Raw genomic sequence first — 25,894 nt, 5'->3', positions numbered from 1 at the left:
GAGCTTGACAAGCTGCAGCTGTATATAAGCACTCCACTCCCCAAACACTCACAAGAAGATGTCAGATCCCTGGACCCGGACCTTGACAGGATGTTTGATGTGGTCGAGAGGCAGGCAGGACACCCTCGTCCCCAGGGTTGGACAGGAGGCTCCATCCCGCTATTGTGAGCGGGCTTGGGAAGAGGTGGCGAGTGCTGTCAGCCTCACCAGGTGGATTGACACACAGTGAAGGAAGATGTTCGGGCAGCTCAGGTGAGTCACCACCTCTGTCTCTCCCTCCTGCCCCTCCCTCCTCACATAACACCCCCACTCACCTGGAAGCCAATCAAAACCCACTTGCCTGCATGTCCCTCACATTCCACCCTGCACCAAACAGCAACACATGTATTGTCCTCTTTGGCCAGGTGCCTTGCACACATGCCACCATCTACAGACCCCCTGTGTAACTCGCCTCCATGTGTCTCACCATGTCCTTTATGTGTCCCCCTAGGAAAGAGCAGCCCACAATCGCTGAGAGCGGGAGAAGACCGGAGGGGGCTCTCCGGATCTCAGGGATCTGAGCTGAGGGCGCTGGAGTTGTCAGGGAATTGCAGGAGAAGGCTATCTCCAAGGCGAAGGTCATTATGCGACAACCAAGTGAGCTGCCAATGCAAAATGATGTCTCCATATCCAGTGAGTCAGTCCTCTCCTCCAGACCACTCCTTCCAATGATCTCACCATGTCTCCTTGTCTTTTGTCTTGCAGGATCAGCAACAGACCAGGCCGGTCCGCAGGGGTACCTCGCCCCCAGCAGGATCCCCAGCACACCATGGAGCACCACTCCAGGGAAGGCACGACTTCTCATCACTGCTGTCATCTGCACCCTCCACCATCGCAGAGATTATCACCTCAGTGGGGCATTTAGTGAGGAGGTACCTGGGTCACCTTTTGGTGCGCACCTCACATATGCTGCATCGCATCATGTGGCGGTAGGGACACCCGAGGTAGCTGATAGTCGGAGGGCTGCCTGATCCCAGGAAGCAGCTACAGCTCAGACAGATATTGCGCTTCTGGAAAGTATGGTCCTCTCACTGGTGGAGATGCAGATGTAGAGCCAGAATTTACAGGAGGAGGTGTCAGAAACTTTCCAGCACCTGTAGATGCAGCTGGAGGAGTCCAAGCACCTCCAGGTGCAGGAGATTGAACCAACAAGTGCGTGGTACCCAGGCCAAAATTGAACGGCTGCAGAAGGATGGGTGAGTAAATTCGCAGTTAACACTAAAGTCGGTGGAGTTGTGGACTGTGCGGAAGGACGTTGCAGGTTACAGAGGGACATAGATAAGCTGCAGAGCTGAGCTGAGAGGTGGCAAATGGAGTTTAATGCAGAAAAGTGTGAAGTGATTCATTTTGGAAGGAGTAACAGGAATACAGAGTACTGGGCTAATGGTAAGATTCTTCGTAGTGTGGATGAGCAGAGAGATCTGGGTGTCCACTTAATCAATGATGAGGTGCACCAGAGCGCATCTCACAGCGAGTAGCTGAGTTTAAGGGATAGGATGGAGGCGTGGGGATAGGGTGGAGGTGTGGGCTTAGGTGGGGTGCTCTTTCCAAGGGCCTGTGCAGACTCGATGGACTAAATGACCTCTTTCTGCACTGTAAATTCTATGATTCTATGAGTCACCATATTCCTCCGTCCCGTGCACAAGACCCACTGATACTGCCTGCCCACGGCCAACACCTGTGACAATGGTCTGACCCTAGGAGAGGGATGGGGGAAGAGTGAGCTGGGGTGGTATGATCGAGTGAAGGGAAGAGGGACGGGGCGGTGCAATGAAGGGAGGAGTGATAGATGAGGTGCACTGAATGGAGGAGAGACACGGGAGGGTGTGAGTGGCTGTGAGGAAGGGGGCACCACTTGGAAGGGGAAGGAGTAATGGAGAGGCGGGACAGGGTGGGCAGAGCTGCCGGTGACCAGGCCGCTTAGTTGGAAAATCGGGAAGTTGTCCCATGTATACCGGCCCTAGAGCACATGTTGGGCAGCCTGCTGTGGCACCCTGGGTTCCATGCCTAATTCTTCCTGACCAACCTCCTCATTAGATGAAGCCTGGGATTCTTCCTCTTCTTACAGCATGCCCATCCTCTACTGCACGCAGCAGGTCAGCACAATGTTAGAGACCCTCCTGGGGCTATATTGGAGTGGTCTCGGCATTGAAAGTGCATCTTGAGGACGCCGATGCAGCGACGATGTACCGCTTTGTGATGCTCCGGGTTGTTCCATGGTCATAACAGGTCTCCGTGTCAGTCGGGGTATTCCGGAAAGGCGCCATTAACCAAGACCTCAGCAGGTAACCCTTGTCGCTCAAGAGCTAACCCCTCACCCCAGGGAGCGCCTCAAAGATGCCTGGAATCAATCAATTGGCAGGATGTACACGTTGCGCGCTGTGCCTGGGTATCGGGTGCAGAAGTGCATGATGTGCACTTCTGGTGGTCACACACAAACTGCACATTCAGGGAGCAGAGGCCCCTCCTATTGATGAAATGCACCCCCTAATAAGCCAGTGGTGGTAGGAAGACATGCATGTCATCGATGGGGAGGCAGTGACACAGTCGTATTGTCACTGGACTAGTAATTCAGAGACCCAGAGTCATGCTCTGGGGTCCCCGGTTCGAATCCTGGCAGATGGTGGATGGTGAAATTTGTATTCAATAAAAATCTGGGCCGGGATCCTTCGATCCCACGGCCAAGTTCTGACACCCGCATCAAAAGTGGCGCAAGCCACTCCGGCGTCAACGGGCTGCCAGGCCCGGGTATGCACCCCTTCCTAGGGGGCTAGTATGGCACCGGAGTGGTGCCGCTGCTCCGGCGCTCGGAAGCTGGCTCGCTACCGCCGATGTCCGTGCATGTGTGTGGGTTCACGTCTCTGCGCCGGCTCCCGGGCAATATGGCAGAGCCCTACTGGGGCCCGGCGCCAAGGAACATAGACCCCCCACAGAACTAGCCCGCCCGCCGTAGGCCCCATGGCCAGGCCACCGTGGAAGCTGCCCCCAGAGTTGGATCCCCCCACCAGGACGGCCCCCGCAGCCAGAAGTCCGAGATCCCGCCGGGTGGGACCGTACGTAACCCACGCCGGCGGTACTCGGCCGAACTCGGCGGGCGCTTTCAACTGCCCCCGACCGGCACGGCGGCGATCCCTTGGGCGTCTGCGAATCGGCGCCAGAGAATCTATTAAAATAAATATTAAAATAACTATTGAGCTATTTTGCTGGTAGGTACAGCTGGTTTTCAAACAGTCGTGCCAGATTGGCTTCAGCAGTAACAGGATATGGAATTTTACGCTCATTGAAGAGACCAGAGAGGTCACTCTCAATCTTTTTGACTTGAGCAGTTTTTCATTGAAGAGCCTCGTCAGCTTCTCTTCGAAAACCAGGTTCCTCTGGCGTTAGTGCTGTTTTTGTGCACATTCTTAGTTGATATTCTGTTTCCGCCTCTCATGATTGCACGCGTGGGTCAGAGAATCCTGGCCCTGGAATTAAAAGTCTAAAAGTCTAAAATAAACCATTGCCGATTGTCATAGAAACTAGCTCACTAACAGTGGAAGGAAATCTGCCGTCCTTACCTGGTCTGGCCTATATGTGACTCAAGATCCACAACAATGTGGTTGACTCCTAACCTCAGGGTTGAGCAATAAATGCTGGCCCAGCCAGCGACGTCCACATCCCATGAACAAATAATAAACAAGATCACTCCCCTGGACCTGGGGCTTGCCAATGATGGTGGAAAATCCTGCTTCCTGGACAAACTGGTGTGTCTGGTGGAGACTCAAGTTTATACAGTCCGTTACGCGGGCGCACAGGGTATCCATCACAGCATGGATGGGCCCGTGTGCGGATGTCTGAGAGATCCCAGTCAGAACCGCGCTTGGCCCTTGTTAAGACCAAGAGGCATAAAGTGCAGAATGACCGTCATTTATTTTAAGACCATAAGACATAGGAGTGGAAGTAAGGCCATTCGGCCCATCGAGTCCACTCCGCCATTCAATCATGGCTGATGGGCATTTCAACTCCACCTACCAGCATTCTCCCCGTAGCCCTTAATTCCTCGCGACATCAAGAATTTATCTATCTCTGCCTTGAAGCCATTTAGCGTCCCGGCCTCCACTGCACTCCGCGGCAATGAATTCCACAGGCCCACCACTCTCTGGCTGAAGAAATGTCTCCGCATTTCTGTTCTGAATTTACCCCCTCTAATTCTAAGGCTGTGCCCACGGGTCCTCGTCTCCTCGCCTAACGGAAACAGTTTCTTTGCGTCCACCCTTTCTAAGCCATGTATTATCTTGTAAGTTTCTATTAGATCTCCCCTTAACCTTCTAAACTCCAATGAATACAATCCCAGGATCCTCAGCCGTTCATCATATGTTAGACCCGCCATTCCAGGGATCATCCGTGTGAATCTCCGCTGGACACGCTCCAGTGCCAGTATGTCCTTCCTGAGATGTGGGGCCCAAAACTGGACACAGTACTCCAAATGGGGCCTAACCAGAGCCTTATAAAGGCTCAGTAGCACATCGCTGGTTTTATATTCCAACCCTCTTGAGATAAATGACAACATTGCATTCGCTTTCTTAATCACAGATTCAACCTGCATGTTTACCTTTAGGGAATCCTCGACTAGCACTCCCAGATCCCTTTGTACTTTGGCTTTATGAATTTTCTCACCGTTTAGAAAGTAGTCTATGCTTGGATTCTTTTTTCCAAAGTGCAAGACCTCACATTTTCTGACGTTGAATTGCATCAGCCATTTCCTGCACCACTCTCCCAAACTGTCTAGATCCTTCTGCAGCCTCCCCACTTCCTCAGCACTACCTGCCTGACCACCTAACTTCGTATCATCGGCAAACTTCGCTAGAATGCCCCCAGTCCCTTCATCCAGATCATTAATATATATGGTGAACAGCTGCGGCCCCAATACTGAACCCTGTGGGACACCGCTGGTCACCGGCTGCCATTCCGAAAAAGAACCTTTTATCCCAACTCTCTGCCTTCTGTCAGACAGCCAATCCTCAACCCATGCCAGTAGCTCACCTCGAACACCATGGGCCCTCACCTTACTCAGCAGCCTCCTGTGTGGCACCTAATCAAAGGCCTTTTGGAAATCCAGATAGACCACAACCACTGGGTTTCCCTGGTCTAACCTACTTGTCACCTCCTCAAAGAATTCTAACAGGTTCGTCAGGCACGACCTCCCCTTACTAAATCCATGTTGACTTGTTCTAATCCGACCCTGCTCTTCCAAGAATTTAGAAATCTCATCCTTAACGATCGATTCTAGAATTTTACCAACGACCGAGGTTAGGCTAATTGGCCTATAATTTTCCATCTTTTGTCTTGATCCTTTCGTGAACAAGGGGGTTACAACAGCGATCTTCCAATCGTCCGGGACTTTCCCTGACTCCAGTGATTTATGAAAGATCTCAACCAACGCTTCCGCTATTTCTTCAGCCACCTCCCTCAGAACTCTAGGATGTAGCCCATCGGGGCCAGGAGATTTGTCAATTTTAAGAGCACCATCTCTTTTGTAATGGCAACCATACTCAACTCAGCCCCCTGACCCTCTATAATTTTTGGGCTATTACTCATGTACTCCACTGTGAAGACAGACGCAAAGTACTTATTAAGTTCTCCAGCCATTTCCTCGTCTCCCATCACTAGCCTTCCAGAATCAGTTTGAATTGGCCCAATGTCTACTTTGGCCTGCCGTTTGTTTCTTATGTATTGAAATAAACTTTTACTATCATTTCTTATATTACTGGCTAGCCTGCCTTCATATTTGATCCTCTCCTTCCTTATTTGTCTCTTTGTTAACCTCTGTTTGTTTTTGTAGCCTTCCCAATCTTCTGATTTCCCAGTGCTTTTGGCCACTTTATAGGATCTCTCTTTTTCTTTGATACATTTCCTGACCTCCTTTGTCAGCCATGGCTGTCTAATCCCTCCCCGGATAATCTTTATTTTCTTGGGGATGAACCTCTGTACAGTGTCCTCAATTATGCATACAAACTCCTGCCATTTTTGCTCTGCTGTCTTCCCCACTAGGGTCTGCTTCCAGTCGATTTTCGCCAGTTCCTCTCTCATGCCCTCGTAATTACCTTTATTTAACTGTAACACCATTACATCCGATTTTGCCTTCTCTCTTTCAAACTGCAGACTGAACTCAACCATATTATGATCGCTGCTTCCTAAGTGTTCTCTTACTTTAAGATCTTTTATAAAGTCTGGTTCATTACATAGCACTAGGTCCAGAATAGCCTGCTCCCTTGTGGGCTCCATGACAAGCTGTTCCAAAAAGCCATCTTGTAAGCATTCCATGAATTCCTTTTCTTTGGATCCACTGGCTACGTTATTTACCCAATCCACCTGCATATTGAAGTCCCCCATGATCACCGTGACCTTGCCTTTCTGACATGCCTTTTCTATTTCCCGGTACATGTTGCGCCTCTGGTCCTGACCACTGTTAGGAGGTCTGTACATAACTCCCATTATGGTTTTTTTGCCTTTGTGGTTCCTCAATTCTACCCACACAGACTCCACATCATCCGACCCTATGTCGTTTAGTGCCATAGATTTAATTTTGTTCTTAACTAACAAGGCAACCCCACCCCCTCGGCCCACCTCCCTGTCTTTTCGATAGGTTGTATATCCTTGGATGTTTAACTGCCAGTCCTGAACCCCCTGCAGCCATGTCTCTGTGATGCTTACCACATCATAATCATTCACGATGATCTGTGCCATTAGTTCGTCCACTTTGTTACAAATGCTACGAGCATTCAGGTAAAGTGCCTTAATGCTAACTTTCTTATCATTACAGATATTGGAAGTCCTAAGATGTCCAAAGTTATCCTTCCTTTTTGTTGTATTCCTAGTCTGCCTCAAGCTTAAATCCACCTGCCTACATGTTATCCTCCTGCGTATCTTGCCATTTAACTCTATGCTCCCTGTCGCTTTCACTTTCCCTTCCCCCCCAACTCAGAAGTTTAAAGTCCTACTGACCACCCTATTTATCCTCTTCGCTAGAACACTGGTTCCAGATCGGTTCAGGTGGAGACCGTCCCAACGGGACAGATCCCCCCGGTTCCAAAACTGATGCCAATGTCCCATGAAGTGGAATCCCTCTTTCCCACACCAATCCCTTAGCCACGTGTTTATTTCCCTAATTTTCTTGTCCCTATGTCAATTGGCACGTGGCTCGGGCAGTAATCCGGAGATTATGACCCTTGAGGACCTGTATTTCAGTTTTCTTCCTAGTGCTTGATAGTCCCCGAACAGGTCCTCCACCCTAGCTTTACCTCTGTTGTTAGTCCCAACGTGGACCACAACAACTGGATCCTCCCCCTCCCGCTCCAATATCCTTTCAAGCCGGTCAGAGATGTCCCGCACCCTGGCACCGGGCAGGCAACACACCATGCGAGACTCCCGATCCGGCTTGCATAGGATACTATCTGTCCCCCTAATTATAGAATCCCCTATAACAACTACTTGTCTTTTTACTCCCCCCTCTTGAATGGCCTTCTGCACCATGGTACTGTGGTCAGCTGGCTCATCCTGTCCAGAGCCCTTTTCCTCATCCATACAGGGAGCAAGAGTCTCATACCTGTTGGACAAGGTCAAGGGCTGAGGCTCCTGCACTCCTGAACTCAGGTTCCCCCTGCCTGCCTCACTAACAGTCACACTCTGAAGTCCCTGATCACTTACTGAATGTGAATTACTTAATCTCCCAGGTGTGACTGCCTCCTGAAACAAAGTGTCCAGGTAACTCTCCCCCTCCCGGATGTGCCGCAGTGTTTGAAGCTCAGATTCCAGATCATCAACTCTGAGCCGGAGTTCTTCCAGCAACCAACACTTGCTGCAGATGTGGTCATTGCCATTCACAAGGGGAACAGCCAGCTCCCACATCATACAGCTACAGCACATCACCTGCCCAGCCATCTCTGATTAGTTAATTAATTTATTACTTTGTATAAATTTCAGTTTAAAAAAAATAACAAACTTGGATACCTCTGCTATAGTCTTTTTCAACTTAGTTCTGGTTAACAAATAAGAAAAATAAAAATAATAATGTAATAAGGCACTCACCTGCTCACCCCAATGGGTCTTATTATTAGGTTAGAGGAGGAGGGCGGGTGGGAGACACTACACGTGTAGTGTCTCGGGTTTCCTCTCCACCAGAATTTATTGTCTAGGGAGGGGTAAACCTTCCCAGAAGTCCGGACTGGACGTCTTGGTTTGAGGATGTTTGAGGTTAAGTCGACATCTGGCATGTGGGAGGCTTTAAAACATCAGTTGATAGGAATTCAGGACCGGCATGTTCCTGTGATGAAGAAAAGATAAGTAGGGCAAGTTTCGGGAACCTTGGATAACGAGGGATATTGTGAGCCTAGTCCAAAAGAAAAAGGAAGCATTTATAAGGGCGAGAACGCTAGGAACAGATGAAGCCCGTGAGGAATACATGGAAAGTAGGAAGGGACCTGAGCTAGCAGTCTGGAGAGCTAAAATGGGTCACGAAATGTAATTGCTAAACAGGATTAAGGAAAATCCCAAGGCATTTTACACATATATAAAGAGCAAGAGGGTAGCCAGGGAAAGGGTTGGCCCACTCAAAGACAGGGGAGGGAATGAATCTCTGCATGGAACCAGTATTCAACAAAGAGAAGGATTTGGAGAATGATGACTTTGGGGAAGGCTGTGTAGATAGTCTGGTCGCATTGAGATCAAAAAAGTGGTGGTGTTGAGCATTTTGAAAAACTGATAAGTTTTTTAGGACCTGATGGGATCTACCCCAGAATACTGAGGGAGGCAAAGGAAGAAATTGCTGGGGCCTTGACAGAAATCTTTGTATCCTCACTGACTACAGATGAGGTCCTAGAGGACTGGAAAATAGCTAATGTTGTTCCTTTGTTTAAGAAGGGTAGCAAGGATAATCCAGGAAATACAGGCCGGTGAGTCTTACTTCAGTGGTAGGGAAATTATTAGAGACGGTTCTTCATGGCAGGATTTACTGCTCGGAAGCAAGTGGATGTATTAGCGAGAGGCAGCATGGTTTTGTGAAGGGGAGGTCATGTCTCACTAACTTGATCGAGTTTTTTGAGGAAGTAACGCAGATGATTGATAAAGGTAGGGCAGTGGATGTTGTCTACGTAGACTTCAGTGAGGTCTTTGACAAGACCTCCTGGCAGACTGGTACGGAAGGTGAAGGTCACACGGGATCAGAGGAGAGCTGGCAAGATGGATACAGAATTGGTTTGGTCATAGAAAACAGAGGGTAGAACATAGAACATAGAACAGTACAGCACAGAACAGGCCCTTCGGCCCTCGATGTTGTGCCGAACAATGATCACCCCACTTAAACCCACATAACCCGTATACCCGTAACCCAACAATCCCCCCATTAACCTTACACTACGGGCAATTTAGCATGGCCAATCCACCTAACCCGCACATCTTTGGACTGTGGGAGGAAACCGGAGCACCCGGAGGAAACCCACGCGCACACGGGGAGGACGTGCAGACTCCACACAGACAGTGACCCAGCCGGGAATCGAACCTGGGACCCTGGAGCTGTGAAGCATTGATGCTAACCACCATGCTACCGTGAGGCCCCGTGAAGGTGCAGAAGGTAGTCAAGAAACGGTAGCAGTGAAAGGGTGCTTTTCTGAATCGGGGGCTATGACTAATGGTGTTCCACAGGGATCAGTGCTAGGACCTTTGCTGTTTGTAGTATATATAAATGATTTGGAGGAAAATATACCTCGTCTGATTAGTACATTTCTGGACGACACAAAGATTGGTGGAATTGCGGAGAGTGATGATGACTGTTAGAGGATACAGCAGGATTTAGATCGGATGAAGACTTGGGTGGAGAAATGGCAGATGGAGTTTACTCTGGACAAATGTGAAGTAATGCTTTTTTTGAAGGTCTAATACAAATGGGAAATATACAGTAAATGACAGAACCCTCAAGTGGATTGACAGGCATAGGCATCTAGGTATACAGAGCCACAGGTAGCTGAAAGTGTCAATGAAGGTGCAGAAGGTAGTCAAGAAAGCATACGGCATGCTTGCCTTCATCAGACATGGGACTGAGTATATAAATTGGCAAGTCATGCTGCAACTGTATAGAACTTTAGTGAGGCCATACTTTGAATATCGTGTTCAATTCTGGTCGCCACACTACAGAAGGCTTTGGAAAGGGTACAGAAGAGGTTTACGAGGATGTTGCCTGGCATGGAGGGCATTAGATATGAGGAGAGGTTGGACAGACTTGGTTTGTTCTTACTGGAATGACGGAGGTTGAGGGCCACCTGATAGAAATCTACAAAATTATGAGGGGCAGAGGCAGAGTGGAAGCTTTCTGCATATAAAAGTCAATTACTAGGGGACACATGTTTAAGGTGAAGGACAAAGTTTAGAGGAGATGTGCGAGGGAAGTTTTTCTTACACAGAGGATAGTGGGTACCTGGAATCCATTGCTGGAGGATGTGGTGGAAGCAGGTACGATAATGACATTTAAGGGGGTCTATACAAATACATGAATAGGATGGGAATAGAGGGATACGGACCCCGAAATGTAGAAGGTTTCAGGTTAGATGGGCAGCTTGGTCAACACAGACTTGGGGGGCCGAAGGGCCTCCTGTGCTGTACTTTTCTTTGTTCTTTGATCTGTTCTATTACAGCTGCTAGGTTCCCGCCATTTAGAAAATAATCATTATTTATTTTGTCCAAAGTGACTAGCCTCACTCTTAACCCACATTAATCCAACACCACCTTCAAACCAGGGGGCAAACCTTGGTGCAGTGAGGAGTGTAGGAGAAAGCATGCAAGGAGAAGCCACCAGGCATATCGAAAGACGAGATCACAATCTGGTGAAGTTACTACCATAGTGCTACACATTCTAAACAGTAGAAGCAGCAGCTACTGGACAGAGTTAGGCAATCCCATAACTAGCAAAGTAGATCAAAGCTGTGTAGTCCTTCCAAATTCAGCGGTGAACGATGGCCGACAGCTTAACAACCAACTGGAGGAGGTGGGTCATCATTCTCAATGATGGCAGATCCCAGCACATGTTAGTGCATAAAACAAGGCTGAAGCTTTTACAACCATCTTCAGTCAGAACTGCTGAGAAAGTGACCACCTTGGCCTCCTTCTGAAGTTTCCAGAATCACAGAAGGCGGTTTTCAGCCAACTTGATTCATTCGATGTGATATAATCAGCTGAGTGCCTCAGATAAACAAAAGCTGTGGGCTGTGGCAACATCCAAGCAGGAGTGCTCCATAATTAGCCATACCTCGAGCAAAGCTGTCCCAGTACAGATATGATACTGGCATCTACTTGACATAGAGAAACATTACCCTGGTTTGTCCTATCCACAAAAGCAAAACAAATCCAATCCAGCCAATTACAGCCCTACAGATTACTCTCAATAATCAACAAAATGATCGAAGGTGTGGTCAACAGCGCTAAAAGCAGTACTTGCTGAACAATAACCTGCTCACCTGCGGTTAAGTTGGTCATAATTTTGCATCTGTGCCAGGAACTTGTGAGTTCAAGTCATTGACCAGAAACTGAACTGGACTAACCATATAAATACCTTGGCTGCAAGAGCAGGATAGAAGCTAGGAATCCTTCAGCAAGTAACTCACCCCCCGACTCCCAAAGCTTGTCCACCACCTACAAGACACAAGTCAGCAGTGCAATGGAATACTCTCCACTTGCCTGGATCCAACAACATTGAAAGTCAAAACCATCCAGAACAAAGCAGTCCATTTGATTGGCGCCTCATCCGCAAACATTCACTCCATCCACCACCGATGCACAGTAGTAGCAGTGTGTACCATCTATAAGATGGACTATAGGAACTCACCAAGGCTCTTTGGCAGCACGTTCCAAACCCATGAACACAACCATCTTTCAGGACAACGGCAGTTGATACATGGGAACGCAACCATTTGGAAGTTCCTCTCCAAGTTACTCACAGTCTGACTTGGACATATATTGCCATTCATTCACTATTGTTGGGTCAAAATCCTGGAAGACCCTCCCTAATAGTGGATGTACTGACACCTCATGGACTGCAGCGGTTCAGGAAGGCGGCTCACCACCACCTTCTCAAAGGCAATTAAGGATGAGCAACAAATGTTGGTCCAGTCAACGAAGTCCACATCCTGTAAAAGTGAATAAAATAAAAACCCCACAAAAGTCAAGGTTGATACTCTAGTGGAGTGCGAAAGTATTGCCTTGTCAGAGATGCCAACTATCAGTTCAAATGTTAAACCGAGGCCCCATCTCGTCTCTTAGGCAAAAGATCTCATAGGACTTCTGGAAGTGACCATATCCGAATAGGTCGCGCACATGGCAGCTCCCGCCGAGATCGGCCATTTGGGCCCTTTAACGGAGCTATAGCGGCACTTCGGCGGTGATTCCCAGCATGGCAGGAGACGCTGGAGAGGTTCCCCTCACTGCTGCATGGAGGGGACCAGGAGTGGGGCCATCAAGAGAGTGATTGCGGGGAAACGAGCGGAACGGGTCCGTGAAGACAAAATGGCGGCCGGTGTGGACCAAGCAGCGTGGGCCCAGTGGTCAAGAAAGCAGCAGGAGTTCCTAAGAAGCTGCTTCGCAGAGCTGAAGATGGAGATGCTGGCCCCTATGAAGGCCTCTTTGGAAAGGATGGTGGTGACTCAGAAGGTGCAGGAGAAGGCGATCAAAGAGGTGGAGAGAAATATATCTAACAACGAGGATGAGATCCTGGGCCTGGCGGTCAGGGTGGAGGCACATGAGGCCCTGCACAAGAGATGGCAGGAGTGACTGGATGACCTCGAATATAGGTCTAGGAGACAAAACCTGTGAATTCTGGGCCTCTCTGAAGGTGTGGAGGAGGTGGACGCGAGCGCATTTGTGACTACAATGCTGGTGTCGCTGATGGGCGCGGGGGCCTTCCCGCAGCCCTTGGAACTGGACGGAGCGCACAGAGTCCTCGCGAGGAAGCCTAGGGCGAACGAACCACCGAGGGCGATGGTGATAAGGTTCCACCGCTTCACAGACAGGGAGCGTGTCTTGCGTTGGGCAAAGGAGGAGCGGAGCAGTAAGTGGGAGAACTGCGAGATTTGGATATACCAGGACCTGGGAGCTGAATTGGCTAAGAGGCGTGCGGGATTCAACCGGGATAAGGCGGTCCTCCATGACAAAGGGGTGAAGTTCGGGCTGCTGCATCCGGCGAGGCTTTCGGTAACATACCAGGACAGGCACCACTACTTCGATACACCGGATGAGGCATGGACATTTATTAAGCATGAAAAACTGGACTCGAACTAAAGGACAGCTGCATGTGGGTGAAACGTCCTGGTGGTGATGTGTAACCAGGGGTTGGCCTAATGCAAGATTGGTAGTAGAATTTAAATTGTTCGCTTTTCTTTTTTGTTTTTTTCAGAGGGCGGGGTAACTCCCGGATGTGTTTCTTGTTTCACGGAAAAATTTGGACGGCTCCTGCTCTTTTACCCTGTGTGGGAGGGGAGGTTGGGAGCCAGAAGGAGGAAACAACAGTAAGATTGGGGATAGAGGCGGGAGCGGCCAACGTCAGCATGGGTCAGCTGACTTATGGAAGCGTAATCAGGGGGAAATCACTGCTAAGCGGGTGCTTGGCAGGGGGAATTGGGGAGGGGGAATGGGGCACTGCTTTGCTGACTGAAGGGGAGCCAACTTTTGGGTACAGATGGAGAGTCGGGTTGGGGGGTCTCCGGCGGGAGGGCTGGAGCAAGCGGGGGGCACGGGCACGTGGCTGGCCGAAAAAGGGAGATGGCTAGTCAGCAGGAAGGGGGGGGGAGGGTCAACCCCCCGTCCAGGTTGATCACGTGGAATGTGAGGGGTCTGAACGGGCTGGTCAAGAGGGCCCGCGTGTTCTCGCACTTAAAGGGATTGAAGGCGGACGTGGCCATGCTACAGGAGACGCATTTAAAACTCGCTGACCAAACGAGGTTGAGGAGGGGGTGGGTGGGCCAGGTGTTCCATTCAGGGCTAGATTCAAAGACCAGTGGGGTGGCAATTCTGGTTAGTAAACGGGTGGCATTTGAGGCAGGGAGTATTGTGGTGGACAAGGGGGGGGCAGGTATATTATTGTGAGTGGCAAGCTGCAGGGGACCCATGTGGTGTTAGTGAATGTCTATGGCCTGAACTGGGATGATGTGGAATTCATACTGGGTAAAATCCCGGACTTGGAGTCATGTTATAGATAGAGATAGATAGAGAAATACAGCACAGAACAGGCCCTTCGGCCCACGATGTTGTGCCGAACTTTTGTCCTAGGTTAATCATAGAATTTTGGACACTCAGGGCAATTTTTCATGGCCAATCCACCCAACCTGCAAACTTTGGACTGTGGGAGGAAACCGGAGCACCCGGAGGAAACCCACGCACACACGGGGAGGATGTGCAGACTCCACACAGACAGTGACCCAAGTCGAAATCGAGCTTGGGACCCTGGAGCTGTGAAGCAATTGTGCTATCCACAATGCCCTTAAGAAGAAGTTAATCTACACTCCATTATTCTACCTTAATCCATGTACCTATCCAATAGCCGCTTGAAGGTCCCTAACGTTTCCGACTCAACTACTTCCACAGGCAGTGCATTCCATGCCCCCACTACTCTCTGGGTAAAGAACCTACCTCTGACATCCCCTCTATATCTTCCACCATTTATCTTAAATTTATGTCCCCTTGTAATGGTGTGTTCCACCCGGGGAAAAAGTCTCTGACTGTCTATCTATTCCCCTGATCATCTTATAAACCTCTATCAAGTCGCCCCTCATCCTTCTCTGTTCTAATGAGAAAAGGCCTAGCACCCTCAACCTTTCCTCGTATGACCTACTCTCTATTCCAGGCAACATCCTGGTAAATCTCCTTTGCACCTTTTCCAAACCTTCCACATCCTTCCTAAAATGAGGCGACCAGAACTGCACACAGTGCTCCAAATGTGGCCTGATCAAGGTTTTGTACAGCTGCATCATCACCTCACGGCTCTTAAATTCAATCCCTCTGCTAATGAACGCTAGCACACCATAGGCCTTCTTCACAGCTCTATCCACTTGAGTGGCAACTTTCAAAGATCTATGAACATAGACCCCAAGATCTCTCTGCTCCTCCACATTGCCATGAACCCTACCGTTAACCCTGTATTCCGCATTCATATTCGTCCTTCCAAAATGGACAACCTCACACTTGTCAGGGTTAAACTCCATCTGCCACTTCTCAGCCCAGCTCTGCATCCTATCTATGTCTCTTTGAAGCCAACAACAGCCCTCCTCACTATCCACAACTCCACCAATCTTCGTATCATCTGCAAATTTACTGACCCACCCTTCAACTCCCTCATCCAAGTCGTTAATGAAAATCACAAACAGCAGAGGACCCAGAACTGATCCCTGCTGTACGCCACTGATAACTGGGCTCCAGGCTGAATATTTACCATCCACCACCACTCTCTGTCTTCTATCGGTTAGCCAGTTTGTTATCCAACTGGCCAAATTTCCCACTATCCCATGCCTCCTTACTTTCTGCACAAGCCTACCATGGGGAACCTTATCAAATGCCTTACTAAAATCCATGGACACTACATCCACTGCTTTACCTTCATCCACATGCTTGGTCACCTCCTCAAAGAAGTCAATAAGACTTGTAAGGCAAGACCTACCCCTCACAAATCCGTGCTGACTATCCCTAATCAAGCAGTGTCTTTCCAGATGCTCAGAAATCCTATCCCTCAGTACCCTTTCCATTACTTTGCCTACCACCGAAGTAAGACTAACTGGCCTGTAATTCCCAAGGTTATCCCTATTCCCTTTTTTGAACAGGGGCACGACATTCGCCACTCTCCAATCCCCTGGTACCACCCCTGTTGACAGCGAGGACAAAAAGATCATTGCCAACGACTCTGCAATTTCATTTCTTGGTTCCCATAGAATCCTTGGATATATCCCGTCAGGCCCGGGGGACTTGTCTATCCTCAAGTTTTTCAAAATGTGCAACACATCTTCCTTCCTGACAAGTATGTCCTCGGGCTTATCAGTCTGTTTCACACTGTCCTCTCCAACAATATGGCCCCTCTCGTTTGTAAATATTGAAGAAAAATACTTGTTCAAGACCTCTCCTATCTCTTCAGACTCAATACACAATCTCCCGCTACTGTCCTTGATCGGACCTACCCTCGCTCTAGTCATTCTCATATTTCTCACATATGTGTAAAAAGCCTTGGGGTTTTCCTTGATCCTATCTGCCAAAGATTTTTCATGCCCTCTCTTAGCTCTCCTAATCCCTTTCTTCAGTTCCCTTCTGGCCATTATTTGATCATGGGGGGATGGGGACTTCAACACAGTCCTGGATCCGGCATTGGACCGGTCTAAGTCCAGGTCAGGAAAGAGACCGGCGGCGGCCAAGGTCCTGAGGGAGTTCATGGTTCAGATGGGGAGTGTGGACCCATGGAGATTCGCACGGCCAAGGGCAAAGGAGTTCTCGTTTTTCTCCCAAGTTCACAAAGTATACTCTCGGATTGACGTTTTTGTGTTGAGCAGGGCGTTAATCCCGAGGGTGGAGGGGGTCGGGTATTCGGCCATTGCGGTCTCAGCCCATGCCCCGCATTGGGTGGACTTGCGACTCGGGGCGGAGGGAGGGCAGCGCCCTCTCTGGAGACTGGATGTGGGACTGCTAGCGGTTGAAGAGGTGTGTGGGCGGATAAGGAGGAGCATCCAAAACTATGTGACAACAAATGACACAGGGGAGGTAACAGCAACAACGGTTTGGGAGGCTATGAAAGCAGTTATTAGAGGGGAGTTAATTTCTATTAGGTCCCATAGAGAGAAGAGGGAGAGGCTGGTGGGAGAGATACTCAAAGTAGATAGGAAGTACGTGGAGACCTCTCGAGGAGGGGCTACTAAAGGAGCGTCGGAGACTGCAGGCGGAGTTTGATCTGCTGACCACTGGGAAGGCGGAGGCACAGCTGAGGAAGGTGAAAGGAGCAATCTACGAGTATGGGGAAAAAGCAAGTAGAATGCTGGCGCACCAACTTCGCAGGAGAGGGGCAGCCAGGAAGATTGGGGAGTGAGGGATAAGGAAGATTGGGGGAGTGAGGGATAAGGAAGGCAATATGGTCTTGGGCCCAGAGAAGATCAACAAAGTCTTCAAGGAGTTTTATTGTGAACTGTACGAGTCAGAGCCCCCAGTGGGAAGGGGAGGGATGAAGCAATTTATGGACCAATTGAGGTTCCCAAGGGTGGACGAGGATCTGGTGAATCCCCTCGCTTCGCTAGGGGTCAGGAGGAGAGACTGGGAGAGCTCCCACTCAAGATGGTGGAGAGGAGCTTTCGTTACCTAGGTATACAGGTGGCTAGGAACTGGGATGCCCTACACAGGCTCAATCTATCTCGGCTTGTAGAGCAGATGGAGACTTTAAAAGGGGGACATGCTCCCACTTTCCCTGGCGGGAAGGGTGTAGACCGTGCAAATGAAGGTCCTCCTCAGATTCCTGTTTGTTTTACAGTGCCTTCCCATCTTCATCCCCAAATCCTTCTTCAAGCGGGTGAACAGGATTATCACGGCGCTTCCGAACTTCTGTAGCTACTACTACTACTAGCCATGATTAGGAAGTGGGTAATGGAGGAGGGGGCGGCGAGAGGCGGTGTCATGCAAAGGCACCAGCCAAGGGACACTAGTAACGACACCGCTGCCATTCTTGCTGACACGATACACCACAAGCCTGGTGGTGACGGCGGCACTCAGGGTCTGGGGTCAGGAAGGAGGAGGGGGCCTCAGTTTGGACCCCGATACGGAACAATCATAGGTTTGTTCCGGGGAAGACATACGGGGTTTTCAAAGCTGGCATAGGGAAGGCATTAGAAGGATGAGAGACCTGTTCATAAATGGGATTTTCCCTAGCTTGAAGGCGCTGGAGGAGAAATTCAGCCTGGCCCCCTGGAAACGCCTTCAGATGCCTCCAAGTCTGCGACTTCCTCAAAAAACAGGTGGGGATATTTCCGTTGCTACCCCATCATAGGATACAGGACAGGGTGGTGTCTGGCATCTGGGTAGGAGATTTATATGATGGGCTGTGCTGCTGCCTTGTTCTATTGTTCTACTTCCATACTGAAAAGCAGTAAACGTGATTGAGTTTTTTGAAGAAGTGACAAAGAAAATTGATGAGGGAAGTGCTGTGGATGTAGTTTCTCTGGAATATAGTAAGCCATTTGACATGGTTCCACATGGCAGTCTGGTACAAAAACTATGGGATTCGGGGTGGGTTGGCTGGATAGATACAGAACTGGCTTGGTTATAGAAGACAGAGTAGCGGTGGAAGGATGTTTTTCTGAATGGAGATCGGTAGCGAGTGGTGTTCCGCAATGCTGGGACCTCTGCTGTTTGTATTATATAAATGATCTGGTGGAAAATGTGGATAGTCTTATTAGTAAGTTTGCGGATGACACGAAGATTGGAGGAGTTGATGACAGTGCCGAGGATTGTCAGAGGATACAACAGGATATAGCTAGATTGGAGACCATGGCACAGAAACAGCAGAAGGAGTTTAATCTGGAAAGATGCGAGGTGATGCATTTTGAAGGATCAAATCTAGATATGAATTATACTGTAAATGACGGAACCCTTAGGAACATTAACATACATAGGGATCTGAGCATCAGGTCCACAGTTCCCTAAAAGTGGCAACACAGGTGAACAAGGTGATTAAGGCGGCATATGGCATGCTTGCATTCAGCAGCTGGGGCATTGAGTACAAGATTTAGGAAATCATGTTGCAGCTATATAAAAACTTAGTTAGGCTGCATTTGGAGTCTTGTACGCAGTTCTGGTCACCACATTATCAGAAGGACATGGAAGCTTTGGAGAGAGTGCAAAGAAGGTTCACCAGGATGTTGCCTGGTCTCCAGGGCGTTGGCTATGGGGAGAGGTTGAATAAATGAGGATTGTTTTCACTGGAAAGATGGAGGCAGAGGGACACCTGATAGTGGTCTACAAAATGATGAGAGGCATAGACAGGGTGACTATTCAGAGGCCAAGTGTGGAAGTGGCAATTACAATGGGGCACAGGTTCAAGCTGAGAGGGGGAAAGTTTAAGGGAGATGTGCAAGGTAAGTTTTTCACGCAGAGAGTGGTGGGTGCCTGGAATGCGCTGACAGAGGATGTGGTGGAAGGTGGCACCTTAGCAGCATTTAAGAGGCATCTGGTGGATACATGTATACGGAGGAATTGGAGGGATATCATTTGGCTTTATTCCTTCATTTTACTGGGAAGGGTGAACCAGCAGAGGTAGCGGGTAATCTCAATTTAAGTGACAGAATTTAGTAATCTTCTTGCAGTGTTGAGAATTGAGGGTGACAAATAGAGGAGATTAGAAGTTAAAGAAACAGTTGGTGGTAGTAAAGAAGTGGGGGTTATTTTTACTATCCAACATGATCCTGACCTAATTGTTATATCCTCATGAAATTTTCAGGCCCGAGTCAGGAAAGGTAACTATTAGGCGGTCACAGATGTATAAATAAACAGAAAGGAGGAATGGACTTGCGTATAAACAAATGGTCCTTCATCACATCTCTCAGTTATGTCCCAAAAGCTTCAAATAATGATACAACATTGAGAACTGTAGTCATTATTGTCACATAGGCAAAACTGGCAGCCATCACACACAGGGCATCTGCATTTGCAGGTGCAGTCAAGGGATAGATGTGGCGTAAGACACCCGAAGGTTCACTGTGCTTCTTCAAGACACTTCCTTAAATCTACCAAAAGCATTGGAACAGGACCTCAGTTTCATGTTGAATTTGAAGATTGGCATTTCTAACAGTGCAGACAGTTTTAATACTGCACGGAGTTCTCATTCTAGGCTATTTGTTTAAGTCTGAAAGTGGAATAAAACTTGGCAGCTTCTCATTCACCGGTGAGATTAGTAGTGATTGAGTTGTCGTCACCATTTGAGTCATACTGTCAAAGATAAGTCCTGGACATGCACAATTTCAGATTTCTCAAAAGAAAATTTGTGGAATTGCAGTTTCTCAACATGCAAACATGACAATCCAATCTACTTCTAAAAAGTGTGATTGCTCGAAGGAACTTGCAACTAAGATTTTGCAACTCAAGGCACATTTAGGGCAGCAAGGTAGCATTGTGGATAGCACAACCGCTTCACAGCTCCAGGGTCCCAGGTTCGATTCCGGCTTGGGTCACTGTCTGTGCGGAGTCTGCACATCCTCCCCGTGTGTGCGTGGGTTTCCTCCGGGTGCTCCGGTTTCCTCCCACAGTCACAAAGATGTGCAGGTTAGGTGGATTGGCCATGATAAATTGCCCTTAGTGTCCAAAATTGCCCTTAGTGTTGGGTGGGGTTACTGGGTTATGGGGTTATGGGGATAGGGTGGAGGTGTTGACCTTGGGTAGGGTGCTCTTTCCAAGAGCCGGTGCAGACTTGATGGGCCGAATGGCCTCCTTCTGCACTGTAAATTCTATGATTTGAAGTCTTTGGGGAAAAAATGCTTGATTGCAATTCTGATCTTCATATGGAACCAAGTACTTTTGATGATGTGGCTGTTTAGTCACATGAAAGTGCACATCTTGAACTTTACTTTCAGAGAAATGTATTTGGCTGCCTTTGATCCCAAACTAGCTGGAATGTCGCGGTTTGCTCGAGGAAGCCAACAGTACGCAAAAACAGAATTCCCCCCTTCACCGGTGGAAACCTCCAACTTCTTCACATTTGCAGTGGCATAATTATTTTGATGAAGAGGATATTTTTCGGACTTAAGATCCCTTCATGACCCAAATAAAAAAATGTCCTGATAGAAATCACACACACTGGACCCGTAATAGTTTTTAAAAAGGAAAGTGCAAAAAAGTTGTTAAACAAAACAAAGGATATGTGAAACAAAATGATCTTTCAGAATCCTGCCACATGGAAGACAGACTGAATGGTATCTCCCTGTGTTGTATAAATAAGAACATAAGAACATAAGAACTAGGAGCAGGAGTAGGCCATCTGGCCCCTCGAGCCTGCTCCGCCATTCAATTAGATCATGGCTGATCTTTTGTGGACTCAGCTCCACTTTCCGGCCCGAACACCATAACCCTTAATCCCTTTATTCTTCAAAAAACTATCTATCTTTACCTTAAAAACATGTAATGAAGGAGCCTCAACTGCTTCACTGGGCAAGGAATTCCATAGATTCACAACCCTTTGGGTGAAGAAGTTCCTCCTAAACTCAGTCCTAAATCTACTTCCCCTTATTTTGAGGCTATGTCCCCTAGTTCTGCTGTCACCCGCCAGTGGAAACAACCTGCCCGCATCTATCCTATCTATTCCCTTCATAATTTTAAATGTTTCTATAAGATCCTCCCTCATTCTTCTAAATTCCAACGAGTACAGTCCCAGTCTACTCAACCTCTCCTCATAATCCAATCCCTTCAGCTCTGGGATTAACCTAGTGAATCTCCTTTGCACACCCTCCAGCGCCAGTACGTCCTTTCTCAAGTAAGGAGACCAAAACTGAACACAATACTCCAGGTGTGGCCGCACTAACACCTTATACAATTGCAACATAACCTCCCTAGTCTTAAACTCCATCCCTCTAGCAATGAAGGACAAAATTCCATTTGCCTTCTTAATCACCTGTTGCACTTGTAAACCAACCTTCTGTGACTCATGCACTAGCACACCCAAGTCTCTCTGAACAGCGGCATGCTTTAATATTTTATTGTTTAAATAATAATTCCGTTTGCTGTTATTCCTACCAAAATGGATAACCTCACATTTGTCAACATTGTATTCCATCTGCCAGACCCGAGCCCATTCACTTAACCTATCCAAATCCCTCTGCAGAATTCCAGTATCCTCTGCACTTTTCGCTTTTCCACTCATCTTAGTGTCATCTGCAAACTTGGACACATTGCCCTTGGTCTTTGCTTCTTGGTGCTCAAGTTCTTCAGTACAGCAGTAAATGCTTTTCCTTGCTTTCTAAAGCTGGAAGGCGCAGTTTCTACAAATAGAGTCTAATTCTTATGGTTACTTGAGACACACATCACAAGGTTTAGGACCATGAGAAGGAAATGGGGCAATTGGCCACTGACACAGCAGGCGGTTGCTGATCCTTTTGTGTTGCGAGAGAAATCAGGTGCAAACATAAGCGAAACTCTTCTTTGACAGAACGCAAGATTACATCAAAAACTGGTGACAGGAGCAATGATATTTGGCTCATGACCCTGCCAAACGAAAGGTGAAAAGTGAAAACTTACTGACCGAGCATACCGAAGACTTTCCCCAAATTAAATTCGAAAGTTGCAGAGGAACATATGAGGTGCCCATCAGACCTCCTCGGTGGTTTCTGCCCATATTTTGTGCTAGTAATGACAGTGAAACTGTCAGCATTTGCTCTACTGAAACGGACAACAAATGCACAGTTTTATACCGAAATTGCTGTCAATGATTTTAGGTTTCTTGCACATGTCATGGACAGACACGAGCCTGACCTCGAAGCATGCAAAATTGCTTGAGAAGACATTGGGCGCATGTCCCGACATAGTTTTGCAGTTGTGCAATACTTTGGTCGGTGGGCAAAAGCTGGAGTCGGCTGTGCGCCCGTTCAAAATTAAGATGCTAAATTAAAAAGATTTAAAATCCAATTGACTGGAATTTTATCTTACCCATGCTATTTTCAGGTTTGCTGATGGACAACTCGAGGCAGCCGCCAAATCCGTTTCTGCCAATTTTTCATCCATGGGAGTGATAAAAGGAGGCAGGAGCAAAGGCAGGCTCAGTTGGTAGGAGTTATAAAGAGTTTGGTGTAGAGTTATTGCAGAGACTTTTGACCATTTTCAGGGCTTTCTTGTGTTTTTTGTTGTTGCATAGTTTCTGTACTTTTCAGAACATTTTAGTCTTATAAAATCAGAGTTTCAACATATTGGCACATTCAGTGCACGGGTATTGATTACTGAGCAGGATGTACATCCTCCTCTGTGGATGAGGGTAGAGAGAGGAAGCAAGTAGGATGTAGGCATCATTTGAGGGACGGACTTTTGGGAAGAGAGGCGCAGGCCCTGAGTGTACAGGGCTAGCAGGGAGGCCAAGGAGGATGGGCATGAAGATGCCAATGTCCAGCTGCCAGAGTGTACAGGCAGCAATCCAACTATGTTGACATGATGGTAGTCCAGTGCCACAGGAGGTTCTGACTCTCAATGGAAACCGTCACTTCCTATACTATATGATTGGGTGTGACATGGCCTTCAACTGTGTAGGTAAACACCCAATGCCCATGGTTCTCAAGGTCACTGTAGCCCTTAATCATTATACCTCTGGATCTTTCCAGGAGTCATTAGGTGACCTTTGTGAAGTCTCCCAGTCAGTTGTGCATAGCTGCATCAAGCTGATGGCTGACGCTCTGTTTAGGTCGGTAAAGACCTTCATCCATTTCAAGATAGACCAAGCCAGCCAAGCTGAGTAAGCCAGAGGCTGTCGTAGGGTTCTAACATATAACATACAGTGCAGAAGGAGACCATTTGGTCCACCGAGTCTGCACGACCCACTGAAGCCCTCATTTCCACCTTATTCCCGTAATCCAAGAACCCCTCCTAACCTTTTTTGGTCACGAAGGGCAATTTATCATGGCCAATCCACCTAACCTGTACGTCTTTGGACTGTGGGAGGAAACCCACGCAGACACAGGGAGAACGTGCAGACTCCGCACAGACAGTGACCCAGCAGGGAATCGAACCTGGGACTCTGGTGCTGTGAAGCCACAGTGCTAATCACTTGTGCTATTGTGCTGCCAGTTGTCTTGCTTCTAGGGTGCTATCAATTGCGCCCATTCGGCCTTTGTCATTGTGACAGGGTATCGCTCCATGAATGTCCAAATAATGTGCAAACAAATTCTGCAATGTTGTGCGTGGTATCCTGACGGCTCACACCTTGCCCACATCAAGTGCTAAGGACATTCATGGTTCCAGCTTCCCATAACAGATTATCATAAAATTTACAGTGCAGAAGGAGGTCATTCGGCCCATCAAGTCTACACCGGCTCTTGGAAAGAGCACCCTACCCAAGGTCAACACCTCCACCATATCCCCATAACCCAGTAACCTCACCCAACACTAAGGGCAATTTTGGACACTAAGGGCAATTTATCATGGCCAATCCAGCTAACCTACACATCTTTGGACTGTGGGAGGAAACCGGAGCACCCGGAGGAAACCCACGCACACACGGGGAGGATGTGCAGACTCCGCACAGACAGTGACCCAAGCCAGAATCGAACCTGGGACCATGGAGCTGTGAAGCAATTGTGCTATCCACAATGCTACCGTGCTTCCCTATGATTCCAGATGATTGCTGGTTGAGGAGGGATATCCATGGCAGTGGTCCGTCGCCATCCTGTTGCCCCTGGGTGGGCCACAGGATGCTCGACTGGCGGGTGGCGCATGGTTGTGGGTGGGGGGGGGGGGGTGGTTGGTGGGGTGGAGTTGGGGTTGTGGGAGGGATTGTAGCGGGGTGCTGGCGGGGTGGCTAAAACAAACACCAAGAGTTCACCAAGACGTCTACAAACTGTATAAATAGCAGTGCTACCTCTAAGGCACCATAAGTAAATCATGCAATAGTACAGTACTAAAATATCAGAAATAGCCAATAACACCAGAACTTTATCAGTGAGGAAAAAAAGGCTAATTTTCTATTAAACCAAACTGTTTTACAGCATGTAATACATTGGATTCTAATGTTTGATAGAACAGAAAATAGTCTTGTTTCTTTCAAGTGAGCTAAGTAAGCTGATCTGAGATAGACAAGAATCTTATCAACATAATAAATCTTATTTTGTTTGAAATGACGGTTCTGAAATAATTAAACCTTGATCCTGATGGTAATTGGAATTTTATTTTATGTCTTTGATATGGGCTCTTGCATAATGTTGGAAATAGAAAATGGTCAAAGTATATTTTTTTGAATTGCTATATGCAGTAAGGGTAATTCTAGGACTCCCAAGAGAAGTTTCAAAATCAAAATTACCTCACTTACCAAGGGGATTTTCAAAGTTTTGTTGAGTCATAGCAAAGAGAAAATATTTCAGTTCCCACAATAGAGCATAAAACTTCATCTGCTTGGAAAATATTCCAACAAAACTTATAAAAAATTCATGAAACAGAATATTTTACTGTATCACTGTTCAGCTCAGTTGGTTGGACAGCTGGTTCGTGGTACCGAGCAAGGCCAACAGTGTGGGTTCAATTCCTGTATTGATTGAGGTTATTCATCAGCCTTCTCAACCTTGCCCCTCAACATTAAAACCTCACATTATATCACCACCAGTCAGTTCTCCCCCTTAAAGGGGAAAGAAGCCTATGGTCATCTGGGAATATGGCTTCTTTACCTAGCTTGTACTATCCGTATTGGTCAGTATTCTACTGTCTGACAGACAATTCCAATTCAAATGTTTTGAGAGCACTGACGGTAATATTCACTCTCCGAATAACCTCCGATATGCAGGTTAGGTGGATTGGCCATACTAAATTGCCCATATTTAGTAGGTTAGGTGGGGTTACTGGGTTGTGGGGATAGGGTGGAGGTGTGGGCTTAGGTGGGTTGGTCTTTCCAGTCCGGAATCGATGGCCCAAATGGCCTCCTTCTGCACTGTAAAATCTATGTCTATGTCAATAACTCCAAGTAACTTTAAATATTGCTCAGTAGAATTTTAAGGCCTCTTTAAAACTAAAGCTTGGCAGTCTACACTATGACAAATCCATGGGAGAAGAGACGACCTGCTGGGGACTGAGTTGGGACAGGTCCCAACTCAATGTGATGCTAAGGTTGCAATATCAGTGAAGTCTAAAACCACATATGCAA

At 47.9% G+C, this 25,894-nt stretch overlaps 1 protein-coding gene across 3 annotated transcripts in view; it reads right to left on the bottom strand.

The window, feature by feature from the left end:
- The window catches only part of LOC119977813 (tumor necrosis factor ligand superfamily member 13B-like), a 46,370-nt gene that overhangs the window by 18,829 nt on the left and 1,647 nt on the right, over positions 1 to 25,894 (bottom strand). The gene's annotated exons all lie outside the window — the stretch shown is intronic.

This window comes from Scyliorhinus canicula, chromosome 14 (assembly GCF_902713615.1).
Source record: "Scyliorhinus canicula chromosome 14, sScyCan1.1, whole genome shotgun sequence".
NCBI classification, from domain to species: domain Eukaryota; kingdom Metazoa; phylum Chordata; class Chondrichthyes; order Carcharhiniformes; family Scyliorhinidae; genus Scyliorhinus; species Scyliorhinus canicula.
The sequence above is the reverse complement of the archived record's forward strand: the minus strand, read 5'-3'. Positions and strand labels throughout refer to the sequence as shown.